General features: G+C 42.8%; 1 protein-coding gene across 3 annotated transcripts in view; it reads right to left on the bottom strand.

The window, feature by feature from the left end:
• The window catches only part of RCAN2 (regulator of calcineurin 2), a 261,617-nt gene that overhangs the window by 62,132 nt on the left and 186,629 nt on the right, over positions 1-12,856 (bottom strand). The window lies entirely within an intron of this gene.

Consider the following 12,856-nt stretch of genomic DNA (forward strand, 5'->3'; position numbering starts at 1 on the left):
ATACTTCTTCCAATGGAACAGGAGGGAAGGAAGGAAGGAAGTTGGATAAGGAAAAGAAATGGGGCAAACTTTTATCAACAGCAATAGTCATTGACGATAAGGCAACCTCTTGCACAAGGGTTAAGAAAGATCTGCCTGGGTTGTATTCCAGTTTCTCCATTTGGGGTTGGGTGAGGTAACAGAGGAGGAGGGGGTTGTTTTTGCTAACACTTTTTCTTTTTCGGATATATGTTTTTATTTCCCTTGAGTAAATACCTAGAAGTGGAATTGCTGGGTCACATGGTACATGTACATTTGATTTTGTAAGAAATCCCAAGTGATTTTGCACAGCGGTTGTACCATTTTACATTCCCACCAGCACTATATGAGAGTTCTGCTTCCTCCACATCCTTGCCAACACTTGGTATTGTCAGTTTTTAAAAACTGTTTGCTAACACTTATTGAGCACTTACTAGATGGTAGCGTTCTAAGATGAGAACAATCTCACGAGGTAGGTCCTGTTATTTATCTCCACTTTTACATACTGGCATAAGTGAAGGACTTGCCAAGATGGCACAGCTAAGAAGCAGGGAGATATTACTAAGTGCTCAAGCTAAACAACTTGGGTGAAAATCATGATTCTATCTCACTGAGCCTCTCTGGATCTGTTTCCTCCTCTGTCAAAAATGAGTATGATATTGAACTGGCATCTTATCTTGTCATGAGCACTACAAAGGAGTTAATACATGTAGAATACTTAAGAACAGTACCTGGAGCAGAGTAAATACTCCATAAGTGTTGGCCATTATTATTGAAATATGGCTTATAATAGCGAGGCACTGAACAGAATCATAAATACACATTTACTAGAATAGGACTGTTTAAATAAATTATGCAAGGATAATAGCAAAAACCTGCTCAAAAGTTAAAAATGAGGAGAGCTTTCGAGGATGAAATTGTGGAAAGTCACTATTAGCCAAGCAATTAAGCAGGTAACTGAAAACTGCCCCCAAGGTGGAGCCCTAAGCATAACCTTGAACATATCTGAAGCTGCTGCTTTCAAAATGAGGTTGGACACCATATGCCACAGGAACTGTATGTTAGTGAGAGGCAAGGGTTTGCTAGCCCTCTCAGCACTGGTTAGAGCTCGGTCTCCTGCAGGTTCATCTCAAATACGGAAGTGGATACACAGCAGTTGTGGGTTGAATTGTGTCTCCCCCCAAAATATATGTTGGAGTCCTACTCCCCAGTACCTCAGGGTGTGAGGTACTGGGGAGTACCTCACACCCTGAGGTATTTGGAAGATAGGATTTGGAAGATAGGATTTTTAAAGAGGTATTTGGAAGATAGGATTTTTAAAGAGGTAATCAAGTCAAAATGAGGTCCTTAGGGTAGATCCTAATTCAGTATGACTGGTGTCCTTACAAAAAAAGGGGTAATTTGAAGACAGACACACAGACACACTTCACACCATTTGAAGATGAGGGCAGAGATTCAGATGCTATTTCTTCAAGCACAGGAATGCCAGATATTGCCAGCAAACCACCAGATGCTAGATGAGAGGTATGGGACAGATTCTCGGAGGCCTTGAAAGAAAGCAACCCTGCCAACACCTTGATCTCAGACTTCTAGCCTCTAGAACTGTGAGCCAATACATTTCTGTTTTATAAGCCACCCAGTTTATGGTACCTTGTTATGGCAGCCCTAGCAAACTGATACAGTAGGTATAATGCTAAGCCATTAAACACAGAGCCATTGCTGTGGTTTATGATCACCAGGGAATCTTGGGATTATCTTTAGCCTGCCATATTGACCTCCCAGCAAGGAGGGCTGTCAGAGTATCTGGATACCAGTTGCTCTGGTGGTTCTATTTCTTACTGCATGTTAGGGAAATGGCCTTCTGATTTACACATCCATCTCCTATGAGTTTGCTTAATATGTATGTGGTCCAAAGAGATTGAGCCACTCTTGGTATATTGCCAATACCAACTTTCTGAGTCAAAAAAATTGGAGGGCCATTTGTTGGAATGTAACAAAGACTTCAGCAACAAAATGTAACCTGGGGACACCTCTTGTTGCTTTCTCTGATAGCATATTTTGGGATCACACATTCCCTTCTCACCGAAAAATAATTACACTAAGTAGAGGATTTGATTAATCCTTAGTGGATCCCATCTGACTTTGAAGATACCTAATAAACAAATAGATGCTTACGTTTCTTTTTCCTTCCTTAAGATTGCATTTACTCAATACAATAATTCTTTGTATCTAATTAAAGTTCATATTTTATTATAATTGTAATTATATAAATTATGTTATATAAATTATATAATACACATTGTAGTATAAAAATAATATATAATTTATATGTAATAGTATATAATTATTATATAAATTATAATATTATGGCATAAGAAAAATTACCAACCACCTATGACAAGATTCATTCCAACACTGAACCATCTTCTTATGTAATGGTAAAAAAATGATCTCCTGTAAATCTTCCTCACTACCAGTTTCTGCTTTTAATGGAGTGGCCACTATATAGGTAACCAGCCACGCAGAGAAGATGCAAAGCCAGGACCTGAAGAGGTCAAATCCTGTCTATTTCCTTTATACTCTGATGTATTCACCAAAAAATACTCTAAATTTCTTCTTCATTTTCTTTCCCTACAGTGAAAACCCTCCTAAGTTTTTTTTTTTTCTTTCTCATTTTTGACTCTTCAAGAGAACTTTGTGATAAAGCCTCGATACTACTTGTCCCTTTATTATGTTTTAAGGGCCTGATCCTGAACTTGCATTACCCTGCAGAGCTGGCACCCTCTTACTGCAGCAGGCACCCCAGTGGGGCATCCGATTTTGCCAAAAAGGATTTCAGTGCCAAGTTTCTGCAGACACTGATTGGCTCAGCACGGGCTCTGCCAGGCCTTGGAGATGAGAAGATGCAGCCTCCTGTCACTTGAGAGAGAATGAAGAAGAATGAGGCTACTCTCAGAAAGGGAATAATCAGAGTACACCTCCCTCGCCTTGGAATGGTGAAAGCGGGGTAGAGAACCAGCTCCTCTCCTTTACCTCCCATAGAACCTAGGCGCACTAACCACCCCAAAGTCTGAATTCTTACTGAACAGTCCAGACAGGAAGAATCAACCAAAACCAAAATCTTGTAGAGGACAGATGCTAAGAAGTGCTAGGATTTCCTGCTGACCGAGGCACAGAGCGCATACAATGCTCTCACATTCATGAGGCCAGTGCATCTTTGAACCAAAGGGTCCATAGACATGTACACAATGTACACAAGGAAGTCTCAAGGTTCTCTAATGTTGACTTCAATCATTTTTATTTTAATGTTATTTAAATATTCATGAATGTAGAACAGGGTATAAACAAACACCTTATTCTTTTTTTTTTTTTTGCGGTACTAGGTCCTCTCACTGTTGTGGCCTCTCCCGCTGCAGAGCACAGGCTCCGGACGCGCAGGCTCAGCGGCCATGGCTCACGGGCCCAACCGCTCGGCGGCATGTGGGATCTTCCCGGATGGGGCACGAACCTTTGTCCCCTGCATCAGCAGGCGGACTCTCAAGCACTGCGCCACCAGGGAAGCCCCTAAACACCTTATTCTTAAAGCTCTTCTAAAACTATTTTAAAAAAACCACAAATGTTCAAATTGGACACAAATTACAAAAGCAGTATAGTTCAAATTAGCAGCGGCTCACAGCCCTAATGGGGGGCTGGCCTCTCTACAGGACTGTGACAGTGCGGCACATCACTGCCATTCTGTCCTGAGAATAGAGCTTTTCCTCCTTTCTTGCACGAAAACTTGAGCAACTAAGAAGGCTTCATTCCCCTCCCCCCTCTTATGGATTAAATACTATGCTACTCTTTTCTCCTAAAATAAAAGTAGCATTGCCACTTACTGCCTTGTAACCTGGGGTGAGTTATTTGTCTTCTCTCTGCCTCATTTTTCACATCAGTAAAATGGTGATAAAGAGGACCTATCCACATTGGGTAACTATGAGGATCAAATAAGTCATAAATACAAAAGTGCTCACAGTAGTGTCTTGTACACAGTAAATGCTCAATAATTGTTATTTAGTATTATTATTATAAATATAATTAAGAAAAATGTAAACATGGGAACTGACAGCTTCGATATTCAGTTGGGTATAAAGTGATCATACTAATGGTCAAGAATCTAATGAAACTTTTATCATATATGGGAAGATAAACTAATTAAAAATTTATATTGTACGTATAGTATAAGCTCTAGGGCAACCACTAAAAATTTTAAAAAGAGGTATTAAAAGCAGCCAATAGTTGAGATAAAGTGAAATAATTAAAAATGCTAAACTAATTCAAAAGCAGGCAGGAAAAGAGGAAAATGGGAATTAAAAGAGAGGGAACAAACAGAAAATAATTAGAAATGTAGTAGACTTTAATCCAACCATACCTATAATTGCATTAAATGTAAATGATCTAAACAAATAAATTAAAAGACAAAGATTATTAGATTGATTAAAAAAGCAACACCCAAGTACACGCCATTGACAAGAAGTCCACTTTACACACAAAATCATACATAGGCTTAAAGTCAAAGAATGGAAAAAGATATAACATATAAACACTAATCCAGAAAACAAAAAAAAAACTGGCGTGGCTATATTAAAGTTTAATTATCATAGTAATGAATACATAAAAATTTTAAATATATAATAACTGTAATCATATCTAGATTTCCTATCTCTGTCTCTAATTCTTGATCACCCTATTAAAGAACTCACAGATAAGTTCTGTGAAAAAAAGACTAAGAAATAAAACAGAATTAATCTTACTTAATACTTTGCTTGATATGCTCTATAGATACTATATCAAATTTATTAATGCCTTTTTATTTTACTCTTTGAAAGCATATGTTATGGTACTTATTTCTTTGGATGGAGCTCAAATAGAATAATTAGTGAATAGGAATGTTAGACTGGAAGCTGTAGATGAATCCTAACTAGCTGGAAAAAATTTGGATTCTTGTCACGGATTAGGCACACATTTCACTATTAAATGACCACATTCTAAAGATTTCATTTAGCTAGAAGAAGAAACTAAAATGGGATCCTATTTTCAGAATCTACCAGCTAGTGCTAGGCCCTAATTAAAACAAAACAAGACAGAATAGATAGCTATGTAAACTAAGATTTTAGCACCTAAAGGGACAGCAAGACTCTATTGTCATTAAAAAGAAATTAGAAGTACCAAATAAAGAAAAAACAAAACAAAAAACCTGGCATGGGAAAGCCGAAACATCTAGTCCCACAATGAAAATCTGGGCCATGTTTCTTTCTTGTAGGAGGAAACGAGAATTCCAACACTGGTGTTAAAATAGAGTAGGTGTAGATGAAGGAAAATATTTATCAACATGTAGTTAACACCATTGGTTTTAAAAGACAGAGATATAGAGATGTCTCAACTAGAACAGATTAAGCACATTCTGCTAACATAGAAAATGACAGGATTCGATAACTGAGAAAGTCTCTTATTCACTCTGGGCCTCACTGTCTGCATCTGTAAAATGAGGCCTAAGCCCTGTTAGAATGGCTGTAGGACTGCAAAGATACACAGGGATGGGCCTCCAGGTGGCCATACCTGTGATCTGGGACCTCGGCCAGACATGAGTGGTCCAGTGATAAAACACTGTATCCCCCAAGCTGGGACAATTAGATTCTCTCTAGCATTTGACACTTCACAACCCATTTAATGCATTCATTCATTCATTCACTCATTCATTCATTCATTCAACAAGTATCTACTGAGTGCCTACTAAGGGCACTGTTTTAGTCTCTGTTGAACAAGACTTACAAGGATATTATTGTCTTAGAGCTTAGATTCTATTGGGAGGCACGGCAACAAACAAATAAGGAAATAGCAGATCCTATGCAATGGCAAAAAATATAACAATAGTGCAGTGACAATGGGGCAGTGACAATGGTGAGTAAAGAAACAGCTACTGCACATTGCGTGGTGAGAAAAGCCTCTCTGGGGAGGTGATAAAAAGGAGTCAATTACATAGAAAATCTAGGGAAGATCATCCTTGGCAGAAACAGAAAGGAGACCAGTGTGACCTGAAGCATGAGTAAGGGGGTGAGCAAGTAGAGATAAGTGTAGCAAACAGATCAAATCATGCAGGGCCTTGTAGCCGCTGGTAATGCATTTAGATTTTATTCCAAGTGCAACAGGGAGCCACTGGAAGGGACTGTGCATAGAGTCACATGACCCAGTTTGTGATTTGGAAAGATCACTCAGGCTGAGGGATCTAGAGATGGGCGTAGAGACTGGATTACAGGAGAGCAAGTGTGGAAGCAAGAGACCTGTTAGGAAATGACTCCGTTGTCCAGAGGAAGGTGATGGGACTAAGGTTACAGCAGTGGGGGTAGGAAGTGGAGTTGGAGGTACAACCACTAGGATTTGCTGAGATGGAGAGTACGGGAAAGAAAAGAGTCAAGGAAGACTGCTATGCTTGTGGCCAAAGTAACTGGATGGCTGCTAGTACAATTTCCTGAAATGGGAAGATTGTGAGAGGGGCAGGTTTGGGGGTGTGTGGGCAAAAGCCTAGAGTCCTGTTCTGGCCCAGTGAAGTATGAATGCTCTATCAGATAGTGAATGATGTGTTGGGTCCTGGTGTTGGGCGACATCAGAGCTGAGGGACACTAACAGTGGACGGTGTCCAGGAGAGGCTCTGCAGACCCTGCTGTCCACAGGGTGGTCCCGATCCCTGCCATCCTGCAGTCTTGTTGTTCAGCTTTTCCTGTGATTGCATAAGATGCTCCTGCATCCTTTCAATCAGTTGCCCTTTTGCTTAAGCTATCTTTTCAGCCTCTATTGTTTGCCACCCCAAAGGACCTTAGCCAATCCTTGGTGTACAAGATCATTTCTAAGGTTCTTTTATGTTTCACTACTTTACGAAATTAAGAAGCTATTTTATAATGAAACGTGGTGTCAACTGAAACTCAGGCATTGATTGTGGGCCCAGCAGGCACTGGCTACACTGAGAACAGTGGCTGTGCTTTACTGAACACTGGCTATGAGAGAGGCATTGTACTAGGACTTTTGACATACTTTATCTCATTGAATCCTTAAAATGACAACAGCAACTCCGAACTGGTAGCAACTACCCTGTTTTACAGATGAGAAAATTGAGGCTTGGGGGCTTATGTGACCTGTCTAAGGTCACAGAGACAGTAAGTGTTAGAGCTGGGTTCAAACCCAGGTGAGGTTGACCGCCAAAGTGTCTCAGTGACCACTGCTCTGCACTGCTGGAAGGAGATTTTTACTGCCATGACTGGAGATGATTCAGTGAGGGCCGGAGAGGAAATTCATGATCTTATGATAGTGGTACAGGAACCGTAGCAACCTACTTGCTGGGTTCCCTGCAGGGCTGGTCACTACACAATCTGTCCGCCTCTTCAGCCGGGGGACCTGTGGTCCTCAGTGTTATTCAGCACAGCAGAACCAACACAAGACATATATCTTCATACTGGCCTTGGGTGAGAAGGCAGTCACTGGGACCTTGTAACTTGGGAGGGCACAAGATACCCTCGTAAGTCAGCCATTTTACAGATTGGGAAATTGAGGCCTAAAGAGGTTACTTTTGAGGATTACATGGCTAATTCGTAAAGAGTTAAAACTTGAAGATCAGGTTTCTTGAGTCCATACCTGATAGAATAATTTCTAACTCATTATGGTGCTATCTCCTCTCCCACTGGACAATGAGATCTTGGAGCCCTTCCTGGTGGGTTGCATCATCAACTTTCTGTTCTCAACCTTGCCCCTTCTTAATTTATTTTATTGAGGTGTAATAGACATATATAAAATGCACAACCTTTAGTGTCCAGTTCAGTGAATTTTTACAACTTAATCACCATCAATATAACTACCATCCAGCTCCAGATATAAAATGTTTCCAACACCTTAGAAGGCTCCATTCTGCATCTTTCCGGACAATAACAACCTTCCTGACTCCCTGGGGATAGCCACTACTCTAACATCTATCACTATAGATTAGTTTTGCCTCTTCCTAAAGTTTATGCAAATGTAATAATAAATATGTACTTTAAAGATCTGCCTTCTTTTACTCCAATACAATTGTGAAATTCATCCATACATAATAATATGCTGTATAGCGTTCCACTGCTACATAGTCAATATAAAAGTTACCATACGCAACATGGATGAATCTCACAATTATATATATGTGCTTTAAAATCTGTCTCTTTGCTCTGTATTATAATTGTGAGAATCATCCATGTTGCATATAGTGACTTACTTTGTTATGTCATTTTGTAGCATTCTGTTGTGTGACTATATCTAAACTTACTCAGCCATTCTCCTGGAGGGACATTTGGGTATTTTCCCCTTTGGGACCTTTATGAATAAGGTTGATAGAAACATTCTTGTGTGTGTTTCCTGGTGAACAGAGGCACTCGTTTCTCTTTAGAATTATTAGATCATCAGGCAGACGTATATTTATTTGCAGAAGACACTGAAGTTTCCCAGAGCACTGTAATAATCTGTCCTTCCACCAGCAATGTATGAGAGTTCCAGCTGATCCACATTCTTGCCAACACTTGGCATTGGCTGTGATTTTCCTTTTAGCCACCCTGTTGGCTGTTTAAAGGGTTATCTCGTGGTTTTAATTTGCACTTCCCTGATGAATCATGGTTTTGGATATCTTCTTTTTCAAAATGTCTATTCAAATATTTTGCAGATTTTTACTTTTATTTATTTATTTAATTTTCGGCTGTGTCGGGTCTTCAATGCTGCATGTGGGCTTTCTCTAGTTGCGGCGAGCGGGGGCTACTCTTCATTGCAGTGCATGGGCTTCTCATTGCGGTGGCTTCTCCTCTTGTGGAGCACAGGTTCTAGGTGCGTGGGCTTCAGTGGCTGTGGCACGCGGGCTCAGTAGTCGTGGCTCGTGGGCTCTAGAGAGCAGGCTCAGTAGTTGTGGCGCACAGGCTTAGTTGCTCCGTGGCATGTGGGATCTTCCCGGACCAGGGCTTAAACCCGTGTCCCCTACGTTGGCAGGCAGATTCTTAACCACTGAGCCACCAGGGAAGCCCGATTTTGCATATCTTTAATTGGGTTTGTTTGTCTTTCTCTTACTGGTGTTTAGGATTTCTTGATATATGTTGGAATTGGGCCCTTTGTCAGACGTATGTATGGCGAATATCTTCTCCCAATCTGTGTCTTGCCTTTTTATTCTCTGAGTGGTGTCTTTTGATGAATACGAGTTCTTAATTTTTAGTAAAGTTCAATGTATCCATCTTTTCATTACGGTTAGTCCTTTTTGTGCCTTGTTTAAGCAATCTTTTCCTACTTCAAATCTTGCCTCTTTAAACTCAGGAAGCTCAGAAGCCATTAAAAGTTGTGTATTTGATAGGTTTGGGAAAATGGGAACCATTAAGCTTTTTTTCAGGCAAGGGAAGGAAAGGTTTCAAGAGGTCAAAAGGGAAGAAGCACTGTGGTACCAAAGTGGGTAGAAACTTATGGGATTCCCTTGGCAGTGCGTGGGGGGGGGGGGGGGAGGCAGTAATCAAGGACTTTTAATTGGAGTTGAGGAGTGAGGAGAATTTTTCTTGTGAGAAAATGACAGTAGCAACCATCAGACAAATCTGATCTAAATCAAGCCTCGTACTGATACCATCCCCATGCTTTTGCTAAGAGCAGCAGTCACCTGACCAGGTTTAGAATAGGGGTTCCAGCAGAGTGCTGCACAAATGGAAGGTATGCAAAGAACCTCGTGCCTTTCCTGGGACGTGCCTCACTTCTGATTAGTTGGTGGTGATGTAACAGGGCGGTGCTCCAGGAATTTTGTGCTCAGCCTGAAGATACCACCCTCCACCTGGGAGGGGGCCTTAGTTCCTGCAGAAGAACTCAAAGGTATTGTTCTGTCTATTCTTTAAGGAGGAACCAGGACCCTGCCCCCTCGCTACACTATTGTTTCTTGACTTCTCCTCCTACATTTCTGCATTCCCTCCCTTCACAGATTAGCAACTGTTTGAGTCTGCCCTTTGGAATTCAGGGAAGATCAAGGAGGCTGAATGAAGCCTATTTCTTATAAACAAGAAAGGGGGGGCTGGTGATGGACACTGAAAGGATTTGTACCCAGGAGGGTCCCACGGGGTCCTGCTGGGTTTCAACAGCACAGGTAATCTGGATGGTTTTGTCTCTAAGAAAGGAGTTTTTGTATAAAGGATGACTCAGCTGTCAATTATGATAAAGATCTGTTGTTTGCTGGTGTCTTTAATAAGACACCTGTCTCATACTCCCGCTCCTGCGGCAGTGACCAGTTTTGTGTGGGTTCTAATCAGCTTCATGCAGTTTGCAACCCCAGGGCCTTGCTTCGCCTCAGTACCTGTCTCCTTCCATCCCAAGCTTCTCTGCTGACACAGAGGCAGCAGGCAACCCAAGAGCCTGCTTGGTGCTCGTATATACATAGCCCTGAAGGTCAGGGCGGTAACAATCTATGGGGAGAAATTTTGGCCAGTGGTGGCTGGAAGCGAATGGATAAAGGCTTCTCCTTTTCTTTGCCTGGACAGAAAGTTCTGTACCATATTTATACAGCTGCTCGGGCTTTCCACGGAACCCAGCAAACCAGTCACCATTGCAGGGGCTGGGTTCCCATTACCCATCTTTGCACTGGCTCCCCCTGCTTCCCCGCTTCTCTCCACGTGGCCCCCACCCCCGTTCCCTGGCTCCCATTCACCAGTGAAGCACCTGCACTTAAACTTCATCTCAGTCCCCGCTTTCTGGGGAACCCAGGCTAAGAGGGCGCCGCATAAGACTTCTACTCGGTCGATAGCGCGTTCGATTTCAAACGTGGATCGATGTTACACTTCTATAACTCCCAAGGAAGACTCAGACCTTTCATAGGGAAACTGCTATAACGAATTAAATTCCTCCAATCAGCAGCACCAAGAATCAACAGGATTCTCTGTTAGCCGCAGAGCTGAAAATACTTTTCCATAGACATCTGTTGGACAGGGGCCAAGACCAGGATCCAAGTTTATGCTGGTTCATGAGCTAATCAAGGCATCGAACTCAGCGGAAACGCTTCAATAGATGAGAAACGTAGGAAAAAGCTGACCGCTCTGCAAACATGAACTGGACGTTGGCTCCCACACCAAGGACGTAATCCTGTTCTCAACTGGAGGCCTTTTCGGTCAGGAACGCCTGGCACCACTCCTGGTGGCCGAGGTGCTCAGGGCATGCTGCTAAGGTGGTCAAGAGGCAGCCTTCACAGGCACTGCCAGAGGCAGTAATGAAGTGCCGTGGATCAAGCCAGCACGCTATTGTGTGCAAGAGGCCACCCGACGGAAGGGAATGTGGTGAGAAGCGGGCCAATAGCAGCGTGACGCCTGAGGGGGCCACACAGGCTCCAAGATCGGCTTGTTGCCATGTGCAAAGAGCCAAAGGATGAGAGGTGTCAACAGACGGTTCAACTGAAATCACCTTCTCCCTGGCCCGCTCGGGGCCTCTCTCCTCCAGGAATGGCAGCTCGGCAGCGGCAGTGTGTGTTACTGTTAGTGGAGCAGCCACACCGATGCTTCTAGATCAACGGTTATCCACGACACCCTCAAGGATCCTACCACCCCAGACGACTACACTTTACAACTCTTCCGAACGAATGGACATGTTTCAGAGTTACCGTCCTAGCGCCGTAAGCAATTTTAAAGGCTGTGAAGCAGTGTAGAAAAGGGCAGGGGAGAGCTAAGGAGAGATGAGGATGAGGATGGCCAGGGTGATATTTACACAGCATTCTGAAAGCCAGTTTGCTTTATTCACAGAGCCTGCTGGCATCCCGTTTTATCTCTGGACGCTCACGTTTATCATACTCTGATTGATATGACAGTCTTCTCACCAGTGTCTGAGCTCCATTCTGGAATTCTCAGGCTTCCACAGAGCGCCTTGCTCATTGTAGGAATGCAGCAAGTGTTTCTGGAAGGCTTCTGTGGTCTTCTTTTCGGTAAGAAGACTACTGAGAATTGACATTTTCCTGTCTACCCTATTGAAGATTCCACCTCCTTCCCCCACTCATAATCCCCCTCGTCCTGGCCTGCTGTTTCTTTTCCTCTCTAGCACATATCACTCCTAACATACTCTGCAACTCATTTATTTATCATATTCCTTCTCTTCTCTCGCCTCCCACTAGAATGTTCCATGGTGGGCATTTCTGACTGTTTCGTTCCCTGACGTCTCCTTCTGTCTAGACCAGGACCTGGCATATAACGGACACTCAGTAAATACGAACTGAAGAAAGAACTTCTATCCCCCAGTGGTAAGTTCTGGTTCTTAACCACACTCGAAGCTAGTTTGTGCCTCTCCTTGTGGCTCCAAAGCTCCATTATGGAAAATAGTATTTTTAAGTCACGAATTAACTATTTATTGAGCACCAAGTTTATGCCAGGCACTGGGCTGGGTGCTGGGAGACAAGCATGAATAAGAAGACCCCTGCCTTCAGAGAGCTTAGGGTTAGCGAGGAGACGTCTGTCTTCAAGGGCTACAAAGCAGGAATACAAAGCAGGAAGGACAGTGACAGAGACAAACACAGGGTGACGAGGAAGCACAGAGGAGGGGCATGTGGGCCTCAGGGAACAGCTAAGGCTCTGGTAGAAATCCAAGCCCAGGCGAGCTCAGGCTTCAAGGCTGAGTGGACATTAGCTAAAGAGTGTGTGTGAGGATAAGGGTGATGGAGGCAAGGGGGTCAAGGTGATTGTCGAGAACAACAAACCTCGAAGGTCAAAGGTCCGTGTTCAAAAGGAGGCGGGATGCTTTCTTGCTGTATCGTTCATTCAGGATACATCTACTGTGCTCTTATTCTGTGCCAAGCTGA

This window comes from Phocoena sinus, chromosome 11 (assembly GCF_008692025.1).
Source record: "Phocoena sinus isolate mPhoSin1 chromosome 11, mPhoSin1.pri, whole genome shotgun sequence".
NCBI lineage: Eukaryota > Metazoa > Chordata > Mammalia > Artiodactyla > Phocoenidae > Phocoena > Phocoena sinus.